Below are 18,978 nucleotides of genomic sequence, written 5' to 3' on the forward strand. Positions count from 1 at the left end.
GCAGTCCATGGGGTCTACAGAGTCGACAAGACTGAACTGAAGTAGCTACTGTAGTATATATATAAAAAACAATGCATAACCTCTATGTATAATACAAAACATAAAAAATTAATAGCTTGAGGGAGCAGTGTATTCACTGCTGCTGCTGCGAAGTTGCTTCAGTCGTGTCTGACTCTGTGACCCGAGACAGCAGCCCACCAGGCTCTGCTGGGATTCTCCAGGCAAGAACACTGGAGTGGGTTGCCATTTCCTTCTCCACTACTTCTTCCTGTATTCACTACTGAGCTGAACTTGTTTGACTAGTCGTGTTTACTTTTTGTGATCTCATGGACTATAGCCTACCAAGTTCTTCCATCCATGGGGTTTCCCAAGCAAGACTACTGGAGTGGGTTGCTATTTCCTTCTCTAGGAAATCTTTCCGAGGGCTTCCTGCATTGCAGGGAGATGTTTCAAATTGCCTGAGCCGGCAGAGAAATCCCACATTATGGTAGAAGGTAGTTTTATCGTTGAAACTATAGTTACCAGGGGAAAGCGCGCACGCAGTCCCCCACTACCACAAATTACGCAGTTGAGTTTCCCGCGTTTGGGGAAATCGCAGAGGTCAACACACCCGCAGTGCAATGGGTGAGCCTCGCCGTGGGAGAACCACCTTCGTGATCACAGTATCTCCCCTGCCAGGTAGTTCAGTTCTGTTCAGTCAGCTCAGTCGTGTCCGATTCTTTGCGACCCAAGTAAATATGAAGTAATTCTGCCCGCCGCCCGCACAGCCTTAGACACGTTCACTGTCCGCACAGGCTCACTTTGCTATTGCCACCATCTCTTCCACCACCGACCGCACCCCATCGTTTCCCGCGCCTCTCGGGCACTCCTAACAACTCTTCTAATAAAATCCAAGCAGTATCTGGGAAAAACTTCCACAGCCGGCAAAGTGGCAGGCCCGCTACTGTACCACTTCTGCTGCAAAATTTACATAAGCCCAGCCCCATTCAGGACCTGTAAGGCGGTTCCTCTTCTCCAACCCACGCCCTGTCCCATGCCCCTCATCTCCCCTCCCACCCCAGCCTAGACGACCAATGGGCAGGCCAGATGCTGAAGGAGAAGTGATGTCATGATTCCCAACAGCTTAGGGAGCCCAGGAATCAGTGGAAGCAGATCCTTTATTCTTTAGTTGAGCTGTAGGGGACTTTAGCCAGCTTCCTTGCATTCTTAACCTTTGTTCTGGGTTACATGCTAAGAATAGTAATTCTGTGGTCCTCTGTTCAGTTCAGTTCAGTCGCTCAGTCGTGTCTGACTCTTTGCGACCCCATGAATCACAGCACTCCAGGCCTCCCTGTCCATCACCAACTCCTGGAGTTCACCCAAACTCAGGAGTTCACCCAAACTCACGTCCATAGAGTCGGTGATGCCATCCAGCCATCTCATCCTCTGTTGTCCCCTTCTCCTCCTACCCCCAATCCCTCCCAGCATCAGAATCTTTTCCAATGAGTCAACTCTTCGCATGAGGTGGCCAAAGTACTGGAGTTTCAGCTTTAGCATCATTCCTTCCAAAGAACACCCAGGACTGATCTCCTTTAGAATGGACTGGTTGGATCTCCTTGCATCCAAGGGACTCTCAAGGGTCTTCTCCAACACCACAGCTCAAAAGCATCAATTCTTCGGTGCTCAGCTTTCTTCACAGTCCAACTCTCACATCCATACATGACTACTGGAAGAACCATAGCCTTAACTTGACGGACCTTTGTTGGCAAAGTAATGTCTCTGTGTTGCTGATCCAATTTTGTTTTAAGAAGTAATAAGTTGTAAAACAATGAATGTAAATATATATTTGTAGGAACAAAATAAACCATAAGTATGTGTTATATGTGTAGACATATAGATTCAGGGTGCTAACTTTAAAAAATGCACAGCATCAGAGTTGTGAGTTCAAGGATTATTTGGGGCAAAATGAGGAGCTCAGGAGGCAGCATTTCAGATAGCTCTGAGAACTTGCTCCACAAAGGTACGGGTGAAGGTCAGTGTATGTGTAGTCTTGGTGAAGGGAGAGTACATGCATTCCAGTGCAGATTCTTTGCAGAAGGTTACTGCTAGTCATGAGGATCACATGTCACCAGGAAGGATTTTAGTGCTTTTCTAGGTACTAGGAGATATTCGGGTCATAAAATCGGCGCCTGAAAATACATCACTATCTGAAGACTTGTTCTGCCAGTTTTTCCCAGAGCACAGAGTGGTCTCATTTCTGCTCTCCACCCTGAACTCCTTTCAGGGGGTGTTGAAAATCAGTGGCTGCAGCATTTAATCCTTGTAAAGGTGGATGGCAAGTGCCAGTTTGTAGTTGACAAAAGTTATATCTCAAAGTTCTATGTGGTGTATTTTCTGTGCACCTTCTTACTTCATCCTCATGGTCTCCCAGGTACCATGTTTTTCCTTTTCTTACCATACAGAATACAAAAGTTGAAGATTCTGAAGAAGCTGATGACCAAAATAAGGGATAGAAAGATAATGTGTTTGCCTGAAGAATGAGGTTTGTATGTTTTCTCTTACTGGATAAGACTGGGTTAGACCTGAGGGCAGGGAGTGCGGAGGCTAGACAAGCAACCAGCTTGCTTTTCAGACCAGAGACCAAGGAGTGGAGGAACTTGATTCTTGAAGTGCATTTGGCTTAAGAGGGAAGGTGACTAGCCTGGAGGGAGAATCTTGAACTCAGCACCCAGTTAACTTCCAGGAAAACCTGTCCTTTCTTGGAACAGCTGACACTACTCGTCCTGCACACTGACTTTAAATATTCTTTATCCACTGCTGTCCACTGTAGGAGTTTCCTGTTGCTCCTATAACCTGTTACTACACACTTCGTGGCTTAAAACAACAAACATTTATTATTTTATGACTCTGGAGATCAGAAGCCCAAGATGCAACTCCCTGGGCAAAAATCAAAGTGACAGTTGGGTCGTGGTGATTCTTCATGGAGATGCTAAGAGAAAATCTCTTTCTTTGCCTTGTCCAGCCTCTAGAAGATGCCCACATTCTACTCTCATAGGCCCCTGTCATCTTCAAAGATAATTACAGCTGATCAAGTTATTCTCACAACACATTATTCTGACACCAATTCTCCTTCCGTCTGTATGAACCTTTGCGATTCCATGGGGGCCCCATCTCAGTTCAGTTCAGTCGCTCAGTCCTGTCCGACTCTTTGTGACCCCATGAATCGCAGCACACCAGGCCTCCCTGTGCATCACCAACTCCCGGAGTCCACCCAAACTCATGTCAATTGTGTTGGTGATGCCATCCAGCCATCTTATCCTCTGCCATCCCCTTCTCTTCTGGCCCTCAATCTTTCCCAGCATCAGAGTATTTTCAAATGAGTCAGCTCTCTGCATCAGGTGCCCAAAGTACTGGAGTTTCAGCTTCAACATCAGTCCCTCCAGTGAACACCCAGGACTGATCTCCTTTAGGATGGACTGGTTGGATCTCCTTGCAGTCCAAGGGACTCTCAAGAGTCTTCTCAAACACCACAGTTCAAAAACATCAATTCTTCAGTGCTTAGCTTTCTTTATAGTCCACCTCTCACATCCATACATGACCACTGGAAAAACCATAGCCTTGACTAGACGGACCTTTGTTGATAAAGTAATGTCTGTGCTTTTTAATATGCTGTCTAGGTTGCTCATAACTTTCATTCCAAGGAGCAAGCATCTTTAATTTCATGGCTGCAATCACCATCCGCAGTGATTTTGGAGCCCAGAAAAATAAAATCAGCCACTGTTTCCCCATCTATTTGCCATGAAGTGATAGGACTGGATGCCATGATCTTAGTTTTCTGAATGTTGAGCTTTAAGCCAACTTTCTCACTCTCCTCTTTCACTTTCATCAAGAGGCTCTTTAGTTCTTCTTCACTTTCTGCCATAAGGGTGGTGTCATCTGCATATCTGAGGTTATTGATATTTCTCCTGGCAAGCTTGATTCCAGCTTGTGCTTTATCCAGCCCAGTGTTTCTCATGATATACACTGCATAGAAGTTAAATAAGCAGGATGACAATATACAGCCTTGACGTACTCCTTTTCCTATTTGGAACCAGTCTGTTGTTTCATGTCCAGTTCTAACTGTTGCTTCCTGACCTGCATACAGATTTCTCAAGAGGCAGGTCAGGTGGTCTGGTATTCCCATCTCTTTCAGAATTTTCCACAGTTTATTGTGATCCACACAGTCAAAGGCTTTGGCATAGTCAATAAAGCAGAAATTGATGTTTTTCTGGAACTCTCTTGCTTTTTTGATGATCCACGGATGTTGGCAATTTAATGTCTGGTCCCTCTGCCTTTTCTAAAACCAGCTTGAACATCTGGAAGTTCATGGTTCACGTATTGCTGAAGCCTGGCTTGGAGAATTTTGAGCATTACTTTACTAGCGTGTGAAACACAAGTTGGAATCAAGATTGCCGGGAGAAATGTCAATAACCTCAGATATGCAGATGACGCCACCCTTATGGCAGAAAGTGAAGAGGAACTAAAAAGCCTCTTGATGAAAGTGAAAGTGGAGAGTGAAAAAGTTGGCTTAAAGCTCAACATTCAGAAAACGAAGATCATGGCATCTGGTCCCACCACTTCATGGGAAATAGATGGGGAAACAGTGGAAACAGTGTCAGACTTTATTTTTCTGGGCTCCAAAATCACTGCAGTTGGTGACTTCAGCCATGAAATTAAAAGACGCTTACTCCTTGGAAGGAAAGTTATGACCAACCTAGATAGCATATTGAAAAGCAGAGACATTACTTTGCCAACAAAGGTTGGTCTAGTCAAGGCTATGGTTTTTCCTGTGGTCATGTATGGATGTGAGAGTTGGACTGTGAAGAAGGCTGAGCACCGAAGAATTGATGCCTTTGAACTGTGGTGTTGGAGAAGACTCTTGGGAGTCCCTTGGACTGCAAGGAGATCCAACCAGTCCATTGTGAAGGAGATCAGCCCTGGGATTTCTTTGGAAGGAATGATGCTAAAGCTGAAACTCCAGTACTTTGGCCACCTCATGCGAAGAGTTGACTCATTGGAAAAGACTCTGATGCTGAGAGGGATTGGGGGCAGGAGGAGAAGGGGAAGACAGAGGATGAGATGGCTGGATGGCATCACTGACTCGATGGACGTGAGTCTGAGTGAACTCCAGGAGTTGGTGATGGACAGGGAGGCCTGGAGTGGTGTGATTCATGGGGTCGCAAAGAGTCGGACACGACTGAGTGACTGAACTGAACTGAACTGATGCGGTAGTTTGAGCATTCTTTGGCATTACCTTTCTTTGGGATTGGAATGAAAACTGACCTTTTCTAGTCCTGTGGCCACTGCTGAGTTTTCCAAATGTGCTGGCATATTGAGTGCAGCACTTTCACAGCATCATCTTTTACACTTTGAAACAGCTCAACTGGAATTCCATCACCTCCACTAACTTTGCTCATAGTGATGCTTCCTAAGGCCCACCTGACTTCTCCTTAATTTAATCACACCCACAAATTCTCTTTTTCCATGTCAAGTAACATAATCACAAATTCCAGGGACCCAGATGTGGGCATCTTTGAGGAAGCATTAGTCTATCACAGCCAGTCTCCCCAGTGAACACATTTCCGCAGGCATATCAGTCAGTGGTGGCTGCTCCATTCTGAAAGTGATCCAGGTGAAAGCAAGTCAGTCTACTGCTTCTGAGGGTCAGCCAGTCAACAGCTGGGCCCCATATTGAGGCATCTGAGTCAGAGAGAGAAAAGGAAAATGCCTGTGGGGAGACGAATCTGAGGACCCAGCCTGGGCAGTTCCCAGGGATCAGAGTTGAGAGCTGCAAATGCCTTCATGGGGGAAGGAGGCTGGGGTGGTGTTAGGAGCTGAGTATATGTGTTTCCCACCCTCCCCCCGCCCCCCACCACAAATTCATATCTTGGACGCTAATCCCCATTGAAGCTGTATTTGGGGAAGGAACTTTGAAGGATGTAATTAAATGAGATCATAGCCTTGGGGCACTGATAGGATGTTTCAGTTTCAGTTTAGTCACTCAGTCATGTCCGACTCTTTGCGACCCCATGGAGTGCAGCACGCCAGGCCTCCCTGTCCATCACCAACTGCCGGAGTCTATCCAAACTCATGTCCGTTGAGTCATTATGCCATCCAACCATCTCATCCTCTGTCATCCCCTTCTACGCCTGCCCTCAGTCTTTCCCAGCATCCGGGTCTTTTCAGATGAGTCAGCTGTTTGCATCAGGTGGCCAAAGTATTGGAGTTTCAGCTTCAGCATCAGTCCTTCCAATGAACACCCAGGACTGATCTCTTTACGATGGATTGGTTGGATCTCCTTGCAGTCCAAGGGACTCTCACAAGTCTTCAACACCACAGTTCAAAAGCCATCAATTCTTTGGCACTCAGCTTTCTTTATAGTCGAACTCTCACATCCATACATGACCACTGGAAAAACCATAGCCTTGACTAGATGGACCTTTGTTGACAAAGTAATGTCTCTGCTTTTCAACATACTGTCTAGGTTGGTCATACTTTTCCTTCCAAGCAGTAAGTATCTTTTAATTTCATGGCTGCAGTCATGGTTTTAGAAAAGGCAGAGGAAACAGAGATCAAATTGCCATCATCCTCTGGATCATCAAAAAAGCAACAGAGTTCCAGAAAAACATCTATTTCTGCTTTATTGACTATGCCAAAGCCTTTGACTGTGTGGATCACAATAAACTGTGGAAAATTCTGAAAGAGATGGGAATACCAGACCACCTGACGTACCTCTTGAGAAATCTGTATGCAGGTCAGGAAGCCACAGTTAGAAATGGACGTGGAACAACAGACTGGTTCCAAGTAGGAAAAGGGGTACATGTCCTTAAATGAAGAGATACCAGAGAGCTTGGGCTCCTGCCCTATCCCAGCTTAAGTAACAAGAAAAGACCTTGTGAGGATCCAGCCAGGCAAGGACTATCTGCAAGCCAGGAAGAGAGCTTGCACCAGAAACTGAATTGCTGGGAAGTTCCAACCATGATCTAGGACTTCTCAAAATTGTGAGAAAACAGATTTCTGGTTAAGCCACCCAGTCCATAGCATTTTTTTTTTCTGGAAGCCCAAGCTAACTAATACAGGAGGTCATTTAGTCATTGACCTAAGCAGCTTCTCCTACTTGGCCCTTTTGGGGATCTGCCCCAGTCTTGTTGATTACCAGTAATTAGCACTGACCACCTGCTTTGCTTTTAAAGACTTACCCATGACTTTCGAATGAGAAGTCATCACCTGGTTTAAGATTTCATAGCATAGTTGGACATGACTGAGCAACTGAGCACAGCACACAGCACAGCATAATTTGCTACGTGCAGCAATGGCCTGCAACAAGGATCTCAGAGTTTCTTTTGAATGAGTTTTACATCTTCAAAAACAACCCAGAATGGCCTGGGACAGCTGATCATTCTTCAGGGTGACCCAATACCCCGTGTGGCCTGCATTTCCTCTTCTACTGGATGAGTTCTATGCTTTGGACTCTCCACAACCATAGACAAGGGTTTGGGTGCTGGTGAAGAATCTGTGCCTAATTCTGGGGAGGCTCAGGGAAAAAGGAAAGAACTCCCAGAATCTGGGCATGGGAGGGGGCGGGGGCTGAGAGGCTGCTCTTCTGTGAATAAAGGAGGTTGGAGGGTGTGAGAGGAGCTGGTGTGTGTGTGTGTGTGTGTGTGTGTGTGCCCATTGTGTGTGTCCAGGATAAATTCAAGGGAAGTTCAAGAGAGGGCAGCTGCCATTCTGGGACCAGAGACTAGAGCACCTTGGCACTCAAGCTCTGCTCATCCTCCTCCTTCTTCTGCCTCTGTTTCCCTTTCTCCTCTCTGTCCTCACTAGTGTCTCACCAGTGTTTTATTTTTCCCACTCCTCCTTCCTCTCTTGGATCATTCCCACTACCATACCCCACTCCCAACACAAAGCAGGCCAGCAAAGAAGAGGGCTGAGCAATCTGGGAGGAAGATGAGGGAATATTTTCCACCAGCCTAAGAAGCACAGATACATTTCTTTCTGGTTAGATTCTTGTTTGGAGGGGACAGAGTAAGATGGCTCCACCTCCACAGACAGCTAAAGCAGCACAGGCCTTAAGGCCAACCCTGGGGATATGTGACCAAAAGTCAGGAACTCTGGACATGGATGGAGGACATCTGGTTCACAAGATCCCAGACAACTTAAAATCTTGGTGCCACCTTCTTTATAAGGCAAGTTCCAAGGGAAGGACCACATTGTACCCTCCTGGCTTTGTTCATGTAAGGGTGCATAGGTGCGTGTTTGTGTCTGACTCTTTTCAACCCCATGGACTGTACCCTGCCAGGCTCCTTTGTCCATGGGACTCTCCAGGCAAGAATATAGGATTGGTTTGCTATTTCTTCCTCCAGGGGATCTTCCCAACCCAGGTATTGAACCTGTGCCTCATACCCTGCATTGGCAGAAACCTGAGAAGGTGTGTAGGCCTCCTGTTCCTCCCTTTCCTGGATCTTTACTGCTGAGCCACCAAGGGAAGCCCTGGTAGCTTAGTAATTCTGCCTTTTCCCTTTTCTTTGGGTTTTGTTATCTTCCCAAGCAGTGACCTTTCCTCTCACATTTCTTGCTTGAGGAGGCTAATTTAGAAATATCTCTTTGATATTCTGTTTTTTCTATAAGCATTCTTTCATTCTGGACTTAATCTTTTTGAACAATATTCTGAGCCTTTTTGATTATTCAGTAAATATTTGTAAATAAAATTGTTAATTTTGATATATTGACGCAACCAATCAACACTTAGGTTGGCTCCCCAACCCCATGCCATCCACACAGGAAATGAGGCCCAGCTGTGGATGCCCATTGAACAGTGTTGGGGAAGCTCTGAAGGAAGTTTTGCTGGCACCTCCAGATGAAATTGTATGGTCAAGTCATTCAAAATGACTGTTCTCTTGCTATCTGTTCATTCTCCTTCACCAGCCACTCCTTCACCCACATGACTATCCAATCCCCTTAATTACCAGTTCAATCAGTTGCTCAGTTGTGTCTTGTGACCCCATGGACTGCAGCACGAGAGGCCTCGCTGTCCATTACCAACTCCCGGAGTTTACTCAAACTCATGTGCATCGAGTTAGTGATGCCATCTAACCATCTCATCCTCTGTCATCCCCTTCTCCTCCCACCTTCAATATTTCCCAGCATCAGAATCTTTTCAAATGAGTCAGTTCTTTGAATCAGGTGGCCAGAGTATTGGAGTTTAAGCTTTAGCATCAGTCCTTCCAGTGAATATTCAGAACTGCTTTCCTTTAGGATGGACTGGTTGGATCTCCTTGCAGTCCAAGGGACACTCAAGAGTCTCCTCCAACACCACAGTTCACAAGCATCAATTCTTCAGTGCTCAGCTCTCTTTATAGTTCAACTCTCACATCCATACATGACTACTGGAAAAACCATAGCTTTGACTAGATGGATCTTTGTTGGCAAAGTAATGTACCTGCTTTTTAATTTGCTGTCTAGGTTTTTCATGACTTTTCTTCCTAGGAGGAAGTGTCTTTGAATTTCATGGCTGCAGTCATCATCTGCAGTGATTTTGGAACCCCCAAAATAAAGTCTGTCACTGTTTCCATTGTTTCCCCATCTATTTGCCATGAAGTTATGGGACCAGATGCCATGATCTTAGTTTTCTGAATGTTGAGTTTTAAGCCAACTTTTCCACTCTCCTCTTTCACTTTCATCAAGAGGCTCTTTAGTTCTTCTTCACTTTCTGCCATAAGGGTGGTGTCATCTGCATATCTGAGGTTATTGATATTTCTCCTGGCAGTCTTGATTCCAGCTTGTGCTTTATCCAGCCCAGTGTTTCTCATGATATACACTGCATATAAGTTAAAGAAGCAGGGTGACAATATACAGGCTTGAGGTACTCCTTTCCCGATTTGGAGCGCTTTAATTATAGGGCTTAATCAATAACCAACTATGTGGTTGCCCCGACCCCGGCCTCTGGTTTCTCTGGTGACGGGTGAGCCAATCAGACATCAATGGTCCCTATAAGTTGTAGTCTCCCCTCAAGTCTGTCCCCTCCACCGCCCCCAGTAGTGAAGATCCTTGCCTTGTTCCTGCCGTTTGCTGAACATTGTGGCATATCACTCCAGGACGCTTTGTTTAGGATTTGTAAGGTTCTATATATATAAGCATCTGAATGGAGAGTTCCAAAGAATAGCAAGAAGAGATAAGAAAGCCTTCCTCAGTAATCAATGCAAAGAAATCGAGGAAAACAACAAAATGGAAAAGACTAGAGATCTCTTCAAGAAAATTAGAGATACCAAGGGAACATTTCACGCAAAGATGGGCTCGATAAAGGACAGAAAAGGTATGGACCTAACAGAAGCAGAAGATATTAAGAAGAGGTGGCAAGAATACAAGAAGAACTGTACAAAAAAAAGCTTCACGACCCAGATAATCACAATAGTGTGATCACTCACCTAGAGCCAGACATCCTGGAATGTGAAGTCAAGTGGGCCTTAGAAAGCATCACTACGAACAAAGCTAGTGGAGGTGATGGAATTCCAGTGGAGCTATTTCAAATCCTGGAAGATGATGCTGTGAAAGTGCTGCACTCAATATGCCAGCAAATTTGGAAAACTCAGCAGTGGCCACAGGACTGGAAAAGGTCAGTTTTCATTCCAGTCCCAAAGAAAGGCAATGCCAAAGAATGCTCAAACTACTGCACAATTGCACTCATCTCACATGCTAGTAAAGTAATGCTCAAAATTCTCCAAGCCAGGCTTCAGCAATATGTGAACCATGAACTTCCTGATGTTCAAGCTGGTTTTAGAAAAGGCAGAGGAACCAGAGATCACATTGCCAACATCTGCTGGATCATGGAAAAAGCAAGAGAGTTCCAGAAAAACATCTATTTCTGCTTTATTGACTATGCCAAATCCTTTGTGTGGATCACAATAAACTGTGGAAAATTCTGGAAGAGAGGGAATACCAGACCACCTGACCTGCCTCTTGAGATATCTGTATGCAGGTCAGGAAGCCACAGTTAGAAATGGACATGGAACAACAGACTGATTCCAAATAGGAAAAGAAGTACGTCAAGGCTGTATATTGTCACCCTGCTTATTTAACTTATATGCAGAGTACATCATGAGAAACACTGGACTGGAAGAAGAACAAGCTGGAATCAAGATTGCCAGGAGAAATATCAATAACCTCAGTTATGCCGAGGCCCAGGGTGGGGAGAATGAAGGATGTGCTTGGAATGATTCAGCACTGCCAGGGCCATTTCCTTTATTCCCACTCTGTCAGCAGGGACTAGATGAGACATGGAAAATGCTGCCCTGGTAGGAAAGGGGTGGATCCTAAATGAGACTTCATTTCACCGGCTGACCTACTTGGGTTTATATTAACCTGTGGGCTTGGAGTTAAGCTGGTACGTGGAGGAGCCTGAGGATAGGTCCCCGGATATGCTCCCTTTCTGAGGCCTCATCATTTCCCACTGGCCACTGCTACCCAGGTACCCAGGCTCCAGGATTCTGCCCAGGTCCGTGGTGCCCCTTGGAGGACAGAGGGGCTGGGGAGGGTTGAGGTAGTGGGAAGATCTGGCTTCTGTGTGGTTGGTTGGCAGTGTGGCTGGGGAAGCAGGATGAACACTGGTGACACCTGGGCAGAAGGAAACATGAGTGAGAAGCAGTAGCAGAGCACAAGGATCAGCCAGGAAACACGTGACTGAGAAGAGCAGACACTGGAGGGGACACACGGGCTGAGGTCCCAGTCAGCTGTGGAAAAGCAGTGACATGAAGACTGACACCCCAGAAGCTACAACTCTAACCCCTTGTATTTGCTAGCATGAGCGCAAGAGGAGGGGGTGAATAAAGCATCATAAAGTCAGCCATGTGCACAAAAGGATGTGCACATGTGCACAAAAGGCATGTGCACCTGTGGCCCTAATCCTGGCTCCTATGATAATGCCTCCTGATAGAGTCCAGGGAAGTTCCTGGGCAGAACTCACTGGGAAAGTCAGGGGTTAAGAGTGTGATGGGCCGTAGCACTGAGCACACCTGTGAACAGGAATGTTTGTGTTCCTGTGAGTACTTGCTGTTCTGGAAGCTAAGGTCCCAGTTTTCCTTTGGGGTTGTCAAAAGAGGAAGGGGGCATAAATCCAGCTAGAATGGTGGCCCCAGTCACTCCAGAGTGAATGTTTTGCTGAGGTTGGGGGAGGTTCTGTGTGAGGTAAGGGGTGATTTGAATCTTAACACAATTGAAGGAACTCAAATGTCACCACTCGTGTCTGAAGAGTTGTGAACACTCTCCCATGCTTAGTCACTTAGTGCCATGCTTAGTCACTTACTCGTGTAAGTGACTTACTGCACTTGTGGTCACTGTCTTTGTGACCACACGCACTGCAGTCTGCTGGGCTCCTCCTGGGGAGTCTCCAGGCAGGAATAATGGAATGGGTTGCCATGCCCTCCACCCAGGGATCTTCCCAACCCAGGGATCGAACCCAGGTCTCCCGCATTGCAGGTGGATTCTTTACCAGCTGAACTACCCCGGAAGCCCTCCATGGGGTAGGGAGGACCCTTCATTTCATAGGCTGATGCTTTCATAGATCCTGTGCAATCATGGGCCTTCACATCATCTCTGCTTCTATGTAAAAAGAAGCCCAGCTTGGTGGAGAGAGGGAAAGAGGTGAACCGGCTATAGTTTAGGATATTTACATTCAGAAGACTGCTTTCTTCCAGGGATTATCAACATAGGCAGCAGAGTAAAAACCAGCTGCACCTAAGAAATAGGAGTGAGAGCATGGTTTTCTCCAACCAAGCCAACCCTTTGATGGGTGAATGCAGTTGGCTGCTGCCAGTTTTGATCCTCATTTATAACTGTTTCTCAAATGTGGCTACATACTGGAGTCATCTTAGACAATGTGAAAACATAACTGGACCTCCAGAGAATTTGCTTTAATTGGTATAGGGTATAGCTTGGGCAGTGGATATTTAAAACTATCCCAGCTGATTCTATTGTGCAGGAAAGTTTGATGAGTATTGTCCTGGGTCTCTCCCTCCCCATTTTATAATTTTGTTATTAGGATCACTAGAAATTAAAGAGAGGGCTGAAAAATATTAAGCATCTAAGTTATAGTCAGGATAAGAGATGTGACTTCCTATCACTTTCACACCCCTTTCGATCCCAACACCACACAAGGCAGGAGGGAAATTCGTGGTTGTCTCCAATCGGCTTACTTTCTCACTAAGGCCAAAGGAGGTTCCACCTCTATCAGTAATAGTGATCAGTACAGACCACATGCCCTAAACCATGCCGATGCCAGAAAGACACTTATGCAAGGAAATTTTAGCTCCATAGTGACCTGAGAATCTGCCATGCACCACTGTCCAGATTGTTTCAAAGCAAAGGAGGAGTACTGATGAGTGATGGTTCCTTTGAGAGGACTGTCCTTCACCAGGTAAAAGAAGGGCTATAGCCTTTCTCACCAAGGCTGGGCCATCCAAACTCTGGGCTGATGGAACAGACTGGATGTGACTCCAGTTCAACCCACATCAGCAGACCCTTTCATGCACCATGCTCTCCTTCCTCCATATTTCCCTGGGCAAAGACAATGTGACAGTGTGGAAAGATGAAGGAAATGGAGGCAAGGAAAAGAAGGGCAATCTAGTGAACAGTCTTGCCTTTTGGCATGGGACAGATTTGTTATCCATCAATTGTTGGTTCCAGGTGTGCTATGGTAGCACGTTCTAGGTCAGAGAGAATAGCGCCTTCCTGTCATCTCGAAAGAGAGAAAAGATTGTTGCAAGGGGCCTGCAGCACTATTCAGCAGGTTACCATTCTAGACAGAGAAGGTATAATGGAAACATGGAATCAGTAGTCAAAGACCTGGGTCCAAGCCCATTTCACCCCCTTACTAGTGACCTTGAAAAAGTAACCTCACTTCCTGAGTTATAGTTCTCTGCCCTGGTAAGACCATGTTCATGTTGGTAGATAAGCTTAGATTACTGTACCCATGTAGCACTGATAGCAGAAGGTAGCCTCTTAGACCTCACTGCCTGCTGGAAGGACGATGTGCAGACTCACCTAAATAATAGACTCAGTCTAGCTGGTTCTGGAAACCACACTGGTGTCAGAGTAGACTGTGTAACCATTTTCAATACTAAAGTGGTCCAAATGATATTTGGGGTCCAGGTCTACACATTCTCAGCGTGGTCTTAGGTCACTGGACATCTTTTGTATGGTGTTCTTACCATCAATCTCTGGCTCACCTTCGATCAGTGCATGTTTGAAGGCATATCACAGTTTTGTAAACATTTTTGCCAACATGACAATAGTGGTGTGTATGTTCTGTCTTGGATATCATGAGATGTGTTGTTCAAGAATATGGAGTTACTTTCCTGGGTTGGGAAGATCCCCTGGAGAAGAGAATGGCAATCCACTCCAGTATTCTTGCTGGGAAAATCCCACGGACAGAGGAGCCTGGTGGGCTACCGTCTATGGGGTCGCAAGAGTCAGACATGACTTAGCAACTACACCACCACCACCAAGGTAAGAGTAGGGAAACTAGCTAGGGTCCTGCCAAATCAAGAGCCATTCTGAACTCTGATAGTATCCTAAAGACTGGCTGACATTTCCTGAGCTCAACCCAGAGACCCTACACTTTCCAGATTTGTTGGATTTCCTGGGTGTAGTCACAGGTACTTTAGCAGACAAAAGTATTTATGCTGACTACAGAACTAGACAAAGAAGCATCCTACATGTATATGCTACCTTCCTTATCACCTCTTACTGTAATGGTCTCACTGAAAATGGGAAGGGGCAGGTGAAACACCTAGTATTCAAATCAGGTTATGAGACAAAATTGGCAGTGTCAGGTGAATTTAAATTATTGTGTCTTCATGGATTAAATATGCAGTGGTCTTTATCGCCAAATATGCTGCTAAAGTTTCTTCCAAGATAGTATGTTCTTATGCATTTTCTCTGGAGAAGGAAATGACAACCCACTCCAGTATTCTTGCCTGGAGAATTCTGTGGACAGAGGAGCCTGGTGGGCTACAGTTCATGGGGTTGCAAAGAGCTGGAAATGACTGAAGTGACTGAGCACACAAGCATGCATTGCTCATTTGCAACTCCAAAGGCCCAAAGCCATATTTCTCTGTTACTTGGTGGTCCTTGTCATCATCTTCAGTCAACAAATCATTATTCCAGACCAAATTCTAGAATCTGAGTCAAGAAATCATCATTCCTTCAATGATGATTTTTCTATTCATGGTAACATTTTTTTTCCTGGTAACATTTTTAAAGAACACATACTATCTTAAGTCCTACTGAAAATGGTTCCCATTGTACAAGTAACCATAAAATAAATCATAACTCTTAACTAGCTTTTCCTTAGTGAGCAGGTACTGGCCAGGACTTCAGAAGTTTTTAATAACCTGTAATAATTGCTTAATATGTAGTACATGGGATTATTTTTAATAGCACTTCAGATAAATCAGTGCAATGTGACTTTAGGCAAGTCACTTAATATTCTTTATATTTCAATCCTCGTTTTAGAAAGAATTTGGATAACTATTTTTTTCTGCCACAAATACACTTTTGAGCTTTCTAACCCAGCAATATCATTCCTTTGCTGGGAGAAATATCGATAACCTCAGATATGCAGATGACACCACCCTTATGGCAGAAAGTGAAGAAGAACTAAAGAGCCTCTTGATAAAAGTGAAAGAGGAGAATGGAAAAGTTGGCTTAAAGCTCAACATTCAGAAAACTAAGATCATGGCATCTGGTTCCATCACTTCATGGAAAATAGATGGGGAAACAGTGGAAACAGTGGAAACAGTGACTTTATGTTTTTTGGGCTCCCAAATCGCTGCAGATGGTGACTGCAGCCATGAAATTAAAAGATGCTTACTCCTTGGAAGGAAAGTTATGACCAACCTAGACAGTATATTAAAAAGCAGAGATATTACTTGGCCAACAAAGGTCCGTCTAGTCAAGGCTATGGTTTTTCCAGTAGTCATGTGAAAGTTGGACCATAAAGAAAGCTGAGTGCTGAAGAATTGATACTTTTGAACTGTGGTGTTGGAGAAGACTCTTAAGAGTCCCTTGGACTGCAAGGAGATCCAATCAGTCCATCCTAAAGGGAATCAGTCCTGAATATTCATTGGAAGGACTGATGTTAAAGCTGAAACTCCAATACTTTGGCCACCTGAAGAGCTGACTCATTTGAAGATACTCTGATGCTGGGAAAGATTGAAGGTGGGAGGAGAAGTGGACGACAGAGGATGAGATGGTTGGATGGCATCACCAACTCAATGGACTTGAGTTTGAGTAAACTCCAGGAGTTGGTGATAGACAGGGAGGCCTGGCGTGCTGCAGTCCATGGGGTCACAAGGAGTCAGACACGACTGAGCTACTGAACTGAACTGAATTGAACTGTAATGAGAGGTGGGGCCCCAGCATTGGGAAGCAATCTGCTCACTCTTTCCTTCACTTCACTAGTCATAAGTACTTAGTGGAACACTTGGATATTGTGGCCATTGTCACCCTTGTGAACCCACTGGCCTAGCCAATCCCAGCAGAGTTATAGTGACACACATATATCAGGAGAACTTCCCATATTTTGGACTCACAAACTGTGGGATAATGTAGGTTAGAAGATGACCCTGTTTTTTTTTTTTTTTTTGCCCACATCTCTCTTCCTGACTCAAGCTGCTGTGCCTCTAAACATTCTTTTGTGCCTGCATGGTATATATCCTTTTCACCTCTGATCCTGGCTTATATTTCCCCATGTACATCTGAGAAACACAGCCACAGGTTCCTGGTATGTGCCAACCCAGGTAGATTCAGCAACTGTTGCATAGAAACTGCCCTTGCATCCTCTCCATTGAATATACTGATTTTCCCAAGTTAGATAAAAGTAACGTCAGGTTTACTACTTGTATTTAAGGAAATATATATGAAATATTAGTTGATTCCCTGGTGGCTCAGATGGTAAAGCATCTACGCACAATGTGGGAGACCCTGGTTTGATCCATGGGTCGGGAAGATCCCCTGGATAAGGAAATGGCAACCCACTCCAGTACTCTTGCCTAGAAAATTCCATGGATGGAGGAGCCTGGTGGGCTACAGTCCATGGGATCACAAAGAGTCAAACACTCTGACAAGTAGGAAAGAGATCCTGTGGAATTGTAATAAAATTCATTAGTTACACATACAGAGTCTAATTCTCATAGAAACTTAAAACTACAGCCAACAGAGGATGAAATAGGGAAATAGGCATGTCCAAACTGACTTCAGGTTACATAAAACCCAGTATGTTGCCATGGGGGGAATTTGAGTTAACATTATAATGGGATATATCAGGAATAATAAAGTTGGGGAAAATATGCCTTTGCTGAATTGACTAGTCATAAGTTTAAGCTGAAGAAAAGTGAAAGTGTTAGTCACTCAGCCGTATCCGACTCTTCGAGACCCCATGGACTGTAACCCACCAGGCTCCTCTGTCCATGAAATTCTTCAGGCAAGAATACTGGAGTGGGTTGCCTTTCCCTTCTCCAGGGGATCTTCCCAACCCAGGGATCAAACCTGGGTCTCCTGCATTGCAGGCAGATTCTTTACTTTCTGAGCCACCAGGGAAGTGAGTTTAAGCTAAGTAAAGTATTATTATCAAATTGTCTTCATGTGAAAGATTGGTAAAGTCTAAAAGAACAATGTGTAACATTTTACATTTTTCTTTGAGGAAAAGCACCAAGGACAGTTCAAAGAGAAACAGATTGATGAATGACCTCAATAGAGTCCTGCATAAATGAAAGTTACTGGGAAATATTGCCGCCTTGATGTTTTTCCCTGTATACACAACACTGAATAAGCAGAAATTCTCAGATTTGAGAAACAGCGTTTGCAGGATCAGAGAAAGGAAGCCTGAAATTGCAAGGGGCTGTTGGGAAAGACGGTCTCCTTCAGAGACCTTCAGAGTGGAGCTAAATGGCCTTTACTCTGACTTATTGAGCCCTGTTTTCTGTGGCTAGCACTCTAATGTGATGTGGGTGTCTGATAAGGCTTCCTGGCTTACACAGTGTATCCAGGGACTGCATTTAAACCAGAAGATGAGAATCACAGCCTTCTTGTCTCCAGCATAATTCAAAGCACCTTTGTTTTCCTTAGAGTCACTCACTGTTGCTTGTTTCTCTTCTCACACACTTCCAGGTCCTTCATTTCCTCCTCATGGCTGTTATCTCTTCTTGTCCTCCCACCCACAGATGGTTCCAGGCCCAGATGACCAAGAAAGCAATTATCTGAATCATTCCCTAGGGCCGACTCTTCCTTTAGGAGCTGCCTTTGTGCTGCCATGTTTGGATAGGACCTCTTTGTCACCTGACCTCTTTATAGGTAAATGATAAATTTAATGATGATAAATTTTGAAAAAAATTTATTTTTTAAATTTTAAGGTTTTTTTAAACAATATTGTGTTTCAGGTATACATCAAAGTTATTCAGTAATATATATATACACATATATATATATACATATATATATATACATACATATATATATATTTCAGATTCTTTTCCATTATAGATTATCACAAAGTATTGAATATAGTTCCCTGTGCTATACAGTAAATCCTTGTTGTGTATCTATTTTATATATAGTAGTGTGTACCTGTTAATCCCAAGCTCCTAATTTATACCTCTGTCCTTATTTTTCCTTTGGTAACCATAAATTTGTTTCTATGGAAGTCTGTTTCTATTTTGTGAATAAATTCATTGTATTATTTTTCAGATTGCACATATACATGATATAAAATTGTCTTTCTCTGCTTCATTCAGTATGATAATCTCTAGGTTCATCTGTGTTGCTGCAAATGGCAATATTTCATTCTTTTTCACAGCCAACTAATATCCCATTGTATATGTACATAGTTCACATCTCCCTCATCCGCTCATCTGTCCATGGACACTTAGGTTGTTTTCATGTCTTGTCTATTGTAAATAGTGCTTCTAT

General features: G+C 44.4%; 1 non-coding gene across 1 annotated transcript; it reads right to left on the bottom strand.

Annotated features, from left to right (window-relative positions):
- Positions 1-522: 522 nt before the first annotated feature.
- Positions 523-686, bottom strand: LOC133245482 (U1 spliceosomal RNA). The gene has a single exon (XR_009735738.1). It is a non-coding gene; the product is annotated as a U1 spliceosomal RNA (small nuclear RNA).
- Positions 687-18,978: the final 18,292 nt, after the last annotated feature.

This window comes from Bos javanicus, chromosome 3 (assembly GCF_032452875.1).
Source record: "Bos javanicus breed banteng chromosome 3, ARS-OSU_banteng_1.0, whole genome shotgun sequence".
Taxonomy (NCBI): domain Eukaryota; kingdom Metazoa; phylum Chordata; class Mammalia; order Artiodactyla; family Bovidae; genus Bos; species Bos javanicus.